General features: G+C 56.6%; 1 non-coding gene across 1 annotated transcript; it reads right to left on the bottom strand.

Annotated features, from left to right (window-relative positions):
- Positions 1–7,259: 7,259 nt before the first annotated feature.
- On the bottom strand, positions 7,260–7,378 carry LOC148058455 (5S ribosomal RNA). The gene has a single exon (XR_015709839.1). It is a non-coding gene; the product is annotated as a 5S ribosomal RNA (ribosomal RNA).
- Positions 7,379–7,500: the final 122 nt, after the last annotated feature.

The following is a 7,500-nucleotide window of genomic DNA, read 5'->3' as shown; positions in this document are numbered from 1 at the left end:
GCAGAGCAGTCACACTCGGAAAAAATTTATTTCGTCAGGCAAAAGAACCAGAGTTCTCCGCGGCCATCCACTCCAACCTTGTCCGACTTTGAGGCACCAGGCTCGGCCACCCTCCGAGCCTTTTCACTCCCTCTCCTGTTATGGTGCCTCCCTATTAACCTCTAGGTGGTTGCGCTCGTGACATCAAAAAGACCACTTTTTGAGGAGCAGTCACACTCGGAAAAAATTTCTTTCGTCAGGCAAAAGAACCAGAGTTCTCCGCGGCCATCCACTCCAACCTTGTCCGACTTTGAGGCACCAGGCTCGGCCACCCTCCGAGCCTTTTCACTCCCTCTCCTGTTATGGTGCCTCCCTATTAACCTCTAGGTGGTTGCGCTCGTGACATCAAAAAGACCACTTTTTGCAGAGCAGTCACACTCGGAAAAAATTTCTTTCGTCAGGCAAAAGAACCAGAGTTTTCAGCGGTCATCCACTCCAACCTTGTCCGATTTTGAGGCACCAGGCTCGGCCACCCTCCGAGCCTTTTCCTTCCCTCTCCTGTTATGGTGCCTCCCTATTAACCTCTAGGTGGTTGCGCTCGTGACATCAAAAAGACCACTTTTTGCAGAGCAGTCACACTCGGAAAAAATTTCTTTCGTCAGGCAAAAGAACCAGAGTTTTCAGCGGCCATCCACTCCAACCTTGTCCGATTTTGAGGCACCAGGCTCGGCCACCCTCCGAGCCTTTTCACTCCCTCTCCTGTTATGGTGCCTCCCTATTAACCTCTAGGTGGTTGCGCTCGTGACATCAAAAAGACCACTTTTTGCAGAGCAGTCACACTCGGAAAAAATTTCTTTCGTCTGGCAAAAGAACCAGAGTGTTCAGCGGTCATCCACTCCAACCTTGTCCGATTTTGAGGCACCAGGCTCGGCCACCCTCCGAGCCTTTTCACTCCCTCTCCTGTTATGGTGCCTCCCTATTAACCTCTAGGTGGTTGCGCTCGTGACATCAAAAAGACCACTTTTTGCAGAGCAGTCACACTCGGAAAAAATTTCTTTCGTCTGGCAAAAGAACCAGAGTTTTCAGCGGTCATCCACTCCAACCTTGTCCGACTTTGAGGCACCAGGCTCGGCCACCCTCCGAGCCTTTTCACTCCCTCTCCTGTTATGGTGCCTCCCTATTAACCTCTAGGTGGTTGCGCTCGTGACATCAAAAAGACCACTTTTTGCAGAGCAGTCACACTCGGAAAAAAATTTCTTTCGTCAGGCAAAAGAACCAGAGTTTTCAGCGGTCATCCACTCCAACCTTGTCCGATTTTGAGGCACCAGGCTCGGCCACCCTCCGAGCCTTTTCACTCCCTCTCCTGTTATGGTGCCTCCCTATTAACCTCTAGGTGGTTGCGCTCGTGACATCAAAAAGACCACTTTTTGCAGAGCAGTCACACTCGGAAAAAATTTCTTTCGTCTGGCAAAAGAACCAGAGTTTTCAGCGGTCATCCACTCCAACCTTGTCCGATTTTGAGGCACCAGGCTCGGCCACCGTCCGAGCCTTTTCACTCCCTCTCCTGTTATGGTGCCTCCCTATTAACCTCTAGGTGGTTGCGCTCGTGACATCAAAAAGACCACTTTTTGCAGAGCAGTCACACTCGGAAAAAATTTCTTTCGTCTGGCAAAAGAACCAGAGTTTTCAGCGGTCATCCACTCCAACCTTGTCCGATTTTGAGGCACCAGGCTCGGCCACCCTCCGAGCCTTTTCACTCCCTCTCCTGTTATGGTGCCTCCCTATTAACCTCTAGGTGGTTGCGCTCGTGACATCAAAAAGACCACTTTTTTCAGAGCAGTCACACTCGGGAAAAATTTCTTTCGTCTGGCAAAAGAACCAGAGTTTTCAGCGGTCATCCACTCCAACCTTGTCCGATTTTGAGGCACCAGGCTCGGCCACCCTCCGAGCCTTTTCACTCCCTCTCCTGTTATGGTGCCTCCCTATTAACCTCTAGGTGGTTGCGCTCGTGACATCAAAAAGACCACTTTTTTCAGAGCAGTCACACTCGGGAAAAATTTCTTTCGTCTGGCAAAAGAACCAGAGTTATCAGCGGTCATCCACTCCAACCTTGTCCGACGTTGAGGCACCGATGTCGGCCAAGTTCTGAGCGTTCCACCGCCGAATGCCACTGGTCCTCAACACAGCGGACTTCCAATCCAACCTTGTCCGACTTTGAGGCACCGAAGTCGGCCTCAGCCCGAGCCTTCCCCCGCCGACCTCACTGGAGCCCGCCATCCAGGGACCGGCGGAGGTCGCCCGCATGACCGCGGCAAAGTGTCTCAAAGTCGGGCACGACCGCTCGAGTCACCCGCCAACCCGGTCCGGGGCACCTCCAGGGACCGGCGGAGGTCGCCCGCATGACCGCGGCAAAGTGTCTCAAAGTCGGGCATGACCGCTTGAGTCACCCGCCAACCCGGTCCGGGGCACCTCCAGGGACCGGCGGAGGACGCCCGCATGACCGCGACAAAGTGTCTCAAAGTCGGGCACGACCGCTCGAGTCACCCGCCAACCCGGTCCGGGGCACCTCCAGGGACCGGCGGAGGACGCCCGCATGACCGCGACAAAGTGTCTCAAAGTCGGGCACGACCGCTCGAGTCACCCGCCAACCCGGTCCGGGGCACCTCCAGGGACCGGCGGAGGACGCCCGCATGACCGCGACAAAGTGTCTCAAAGTCGGGCACGACCGCTCGAGTCACCCGCCAACCCGGTCCGGGGCACCTCCAGGGACCGGCGGAGGACGCCCGCATGACCGCGACAAAGTGTCTCAAAGTCGGGCATGACCGCTCGAGTCACCCGCCAACCCGGTCCGGGGCACCTCCAGGGACCGGCGGAGGACGCCCGCATGCCCGCGACAAAGTGTCTCAAAGTCGGGCACGACCGCTCGAGTCACCCGCCAACCCGGTCCGGGGCACCTCCAGGGACCGGCGGAGGACGCCCGCATGACCGCGACAAAGTGTCTCAAAGTCGGGCACGACCGTTCGAGTCACCCGCCAACCCGGTCCGGGGCACCTCCGGGGACCGGCGGAGGTCGCTCGCATGACCGCGACAAAGTGTCTCAAAGTCGGGCACGACCGCTCGAGTCACCCGCCAACCCGGTCCGGGGCACCTCCAGGGACCGGCGGAGGATGCCCGCATGACCGCGACAAAGTGTCTCAAAGTCGGGCACGACCGCTCGAGTCACCCGCCAACCCGGTCCGGGGCACCTCCAGGGACCGGCGGAGGACGCCCGCATGACCGCGACAAAGTGTCTCAAAGTCGGGCATGACCGTTCGAGTCACCCGCCAACCCGGTCCGGGGCACCTCCAGGGACCGGCGGAGGACGCCCGCATGACCGCGACAAAGTGTCTCAAAGTCGGGCATGACCGCTCGAGTCACCCGCCAACCCGGTCCGGGGCACCTCCGGGGACCGGCGGAGGACGCCCGCATGACCGCGACAAAGTGTCTCAAAGTCGGGCACGACCGCTCGAGTCACCCGCCAACCCGGTCCGGGGCACCTCCGGGGAGCAGTGGAGGTCGCTCGCATGACCGCGACAAAGTGTCTCAAAGTCGGGCATGACCGCTCGAGTCGCCCGCCATCCCGGTCCGGAGCTCAACACTTTGTCGTTTTTTCCACTCCCTCCCCATTAACCTCTAGGTGGTTGCGCTCGTGACATCAAAAAGACCACTTTTTGCAGAGCAGTCACACTCGGAAAAAATTCGTTTCGTCTGGCAAAAGAACCAGAGTTCTCAGCGGGCTTCCAGTCCAACCTTGTCCGATTTTGAGGCACCAGGCTCGGCCACAGTCCGAGCCCATTCACTCCCTCCCCTGTTGTACTCGCTCCCTATTAACCTCTAGGTGGTTGCGCTCGTGACATCAAAAAGACCACTTTTTGAGGAGCAGTCACACTTAGGAAAAATCCGTTTGCGCTCACACCATCCCTCCCCATTAACCTCTAGGTGGTTGCGCTCGTGACATCAAAAAGACCACTTTTTGAGGAGCAGTCACACTTAGGAAAAATCCGTTTGCGCTCACACCATCCCTCCCCATTAACCTCTAGGTGGTTGCGCTCGTGACATCAAAAAGACCACTTTTTGAGGAGCAGTCAGACACCGAGGTTTTCTGGATTTATGTCCGTTTTCCTGGTTCTCTGACTCGGGCACCTTGTGACCGACATCCCCCCCTTCCCTGGTTCTATTTTGCCGATACTTTGGTGAGTTTTCTACCCGCAAACCAAGCCCCCCAAGCCCGCCGCCTGGTGGGGGAAGAGGCCCCCTGGTCCCGGTTCTATTTTAGGACACTTTGGTGAGTTTTCTACCCGCAAACCAAGCCCCCCAAGCCCGCCGCCTGGTGGGGGAAGATGCCCCCTGGTCCCGGTTCTATTTTAGGACACTTTGGTGAGTTTTCTACCCGCAAACCAAGCCCCCCAAGCCCGCCGCCTGGTGGGGGAACATGCCCCCTGGTCCCGGTTCTATTTTAGGACACTTTGGTGAGTTTTCTACCCGCAAACCAAGCCCCCCAAGCCCGCCGCCTGGTGGGGGAACATGCCGCCTAGCCCGGTTCTATTTTAGGTCACTTTGGTGAGTTTTCTACCCGCAAACCAAGCCCCCCAAGCCCGCCGCCTGGTGGGGGAAGAGGCCCCCTGGTCCCGGTTCTATTTTAGGTCACTTTGGTGAGTTTTCTACCCGCAAACCAAGCCCCCCAAGCCCGCCGCCTGGTGGGGGAAGAGGCCCCCTGGTCCCGGTTCTATTTTAGGACACTTTGGTGAGTTTTCTACCCGCAAACCAAGCCCCCCAAGCCCGCCGCCTGGTGGGGGAACATGCCCCCTGGTCCCGGTTCTATTTTAGGACACTTTGGTGAGTTTTCTACCCGCAAACCAAGCCCCCCAAGCCCGCCGCCTGGTGGGGGAACATGCCCCCTGGTCCCGGTTCTATTTTAGGACACTTTGGTGAGTTTTCTACCCGCAAACCAAGCCCCCCAAGCCCGCCGCCTGGTGGGGGAACATGCCGCCTAGCCCGGTTCTATTTTAGGTCACTTTGGTGAGTTTTCTACCCGCAAACCAAGCCCCCCAAGCCCGCCGCCTGGTGGGGGAGCATGCCCCCTGGTCCCGGTTCTATTTTAGGACACTTTGGTGAGTTTTCTACCCGGAAACCAAGCCCCCCAAGCCCGCCACCTGGTGGGGGAAGAGGCCCCCTGGTCCCGGTTCTATTTTAGGACACTTTGGTGAGTTTTCTACCCACACTGCATGTCCCCAAATGCCGCCATCTGGTGGGGGAACATGCCGCCTGCACCGGTTCTATTTTAAGTCACTTTGGTGAGTTTTCTGCCCACACTACGGGTCCCCAAATGCCGCCATCTGGTGGGGGAACATGCCGCCTGCACCGGTTCTATTTTAAGTCACTTTGGTGAGTTTTCTGCCCACACTACGGCTCCCCAAATGCCGCCATCTGGTGGGGGAACATGCCGCCTGCACCGGTTCTATTTTAAGTCACTTTGGTGAGTTTTCTGCCCACACTACGGGTCCCCAAATGCCGCCATCTGGTGGGGGAACATGCCGCCTGCACCGGTTCTATTTTAAGTCACTTTGGTGAGTTTTCTGCCCACACTACGGCTCCCCAAATGCCGCCATCTGGTGGGGGAACATGCCGCCTGCACCGGTTCTATTTTAAGTCACTTTGGTGAGTTTTCTGCCCACACTACGGGTCCCCAAATGCCGCCATCTGGTGGGGGAACATGCCGCCTGCACCGGTTCTATTTTAAGTCACTTTGGTGAGTTTTCTACCCACACTACGGGTCCCCAAATGCCGCCATCTGGTGGGGGAACATGCCGCCTGCACCGGTTCTATTTTAAGTCACTTTGGTGAGTTTTCTACCCACACTACGGGTCCCCAAATGCCGCCATCTGGTGGGGGAACATGCCGCCTGCACCGGTTCTATTTTAAGTCACTTTGGTGAGTTTTCTGCCCACACTACGGGTCCCCAAATGCCGCCATCTGGTGGGGGAACATGCCGCCTGCACCGGTTCTATTTTAGGTCACTTTTCTCACTTTCTGACCCACAAATAATGCCCCAAATGCCGCCGCCTGGTGGGGGGAACTGCCGCCTAGTCCCGGTTCTATTTTAGGTCACTTTTCTCACTTTCTGACCCACAAATAATGCCCCAAATGCCGCCGCCTGGTGGGGGGAACTGCCGCCTAGTCCCGGTTCTATTTTAGGTCACTTTTCTCACTTTCTGACCCACAAATAATGCCCCAAATGCCGCCGCCTGGTGGGGGGAACTGCCGCCTAGTCCCGGTTCTATTTTAGGTCACTTTTCTCACTTTCTGACCCACAAATAATGCCCCAAATGCCGCCGCCTGGTGGGGGGAACTGCCGCCTAGTCCCGGTTCTATTTTAGGTCACTTTTCTCACTTTCTGACCCACAAATAATGCCCCAAATGCCGCCGCCTGGTGGGGGGAACTGCCGCCTAGTCCCGGTTCTATTTTAGGTCCCTTTTCTCACTTTCTGACCCACAAATAATGCCCCAAATGCCGCCGCCTGGTGGGGGGAACTGCCGCCTAGTCCCGGTTCTATTTTAGGTCACTTTTCTCACTTTCTGACCCACAAATAATGCCCCAAATGCCGCCGCCTGGTGGGGGGAACTGCCGCCTAGTCCCGGTTCTATTTTAGGTCACTTTTCTCACTTTCTGACCCACAAATAATGCCTCAAATGCCGCCGCCTGGTGGGGGGAACTGCCGCCTAGTCCCGGTTCTATTTTAGGTCACTTTTCTCACTTTCTGACCCACAAATAATGCCCCAAATGCCGCCGCCTGGTGGGGGGAACTGCCGCCTAGTCCCGGTTCTATTTTAGGTCACTTTTCTCACTTTCTGACCCACAAATAATGCCCCAAATGCCGCCGCCTGGTGGGGGGAACTGCCGCCTAGTCCCGGTTCTATTTTAGGTCACTTTTCTCACTTTCTGACCCACAAATAATGCCTCAAATGCCGCCGCCTGGTGGGGGGAACTGCCGCCTAGTCCCGGTTCTATTTTAGGTCACTTTTCTCACTTTCTGACCCACAAATAATGCCCCAAATGCCGCCGCCTGGTGGGGGGAACTGCCGCCTAGTCCCGGTTCTATTTTAGGTCACTTTTCTCACTTTCTTACCCACAAATAATGCCCCAAATGCCGCCGCCTGGTGGGGGGAACTGCCGCCTAGTCCCGGTTCTATTTTAGGTCACTTTTCTCACTTTTCTACCCACAAATAATGGCAAAAAAAAATGCTTACAGCACCCAGTATTCCCAGGCGGTCTCCCATCCAAGTACTAACTGGGCCCGACCCTGCTTGGCTTCCGAGATCAGACGAGATCGGGCTCATTCAGGGTGGTGTGGCCGTAAGCGAGGGAAGCGCTTGTGAAATGCCCCAAAGTGTTGAAAATGTTCCCCAGGCCCCTGGTTCCCCATCCCCGCAGGAGGAGGCTCCCCAGGCCCCCTGGTTGGGAGAGGGGAAAAAAAGAGCAAA

The sequence above is a fragment of the Callionymus lyra genome, unplaced genomic scaffold (assembly GCF_982586985.1).
Source record: "Callionymus lyra unplaced genomic scaffold, fCalLyr1.hap1.1 HAP1_SCAFFOLD_81, whole genome shotgun sequence".
Classification (NCBI taxonomy): domain Eukaryota; kingdom Metazoa; phylum Chordata; class Actinopteri; order Syngnathiformes; family Callionymidae; genus Callionymus; species Callionymus lyra.
This window is presented reverse-complemented; position numbering and strand designations above follow the sequence as displayed.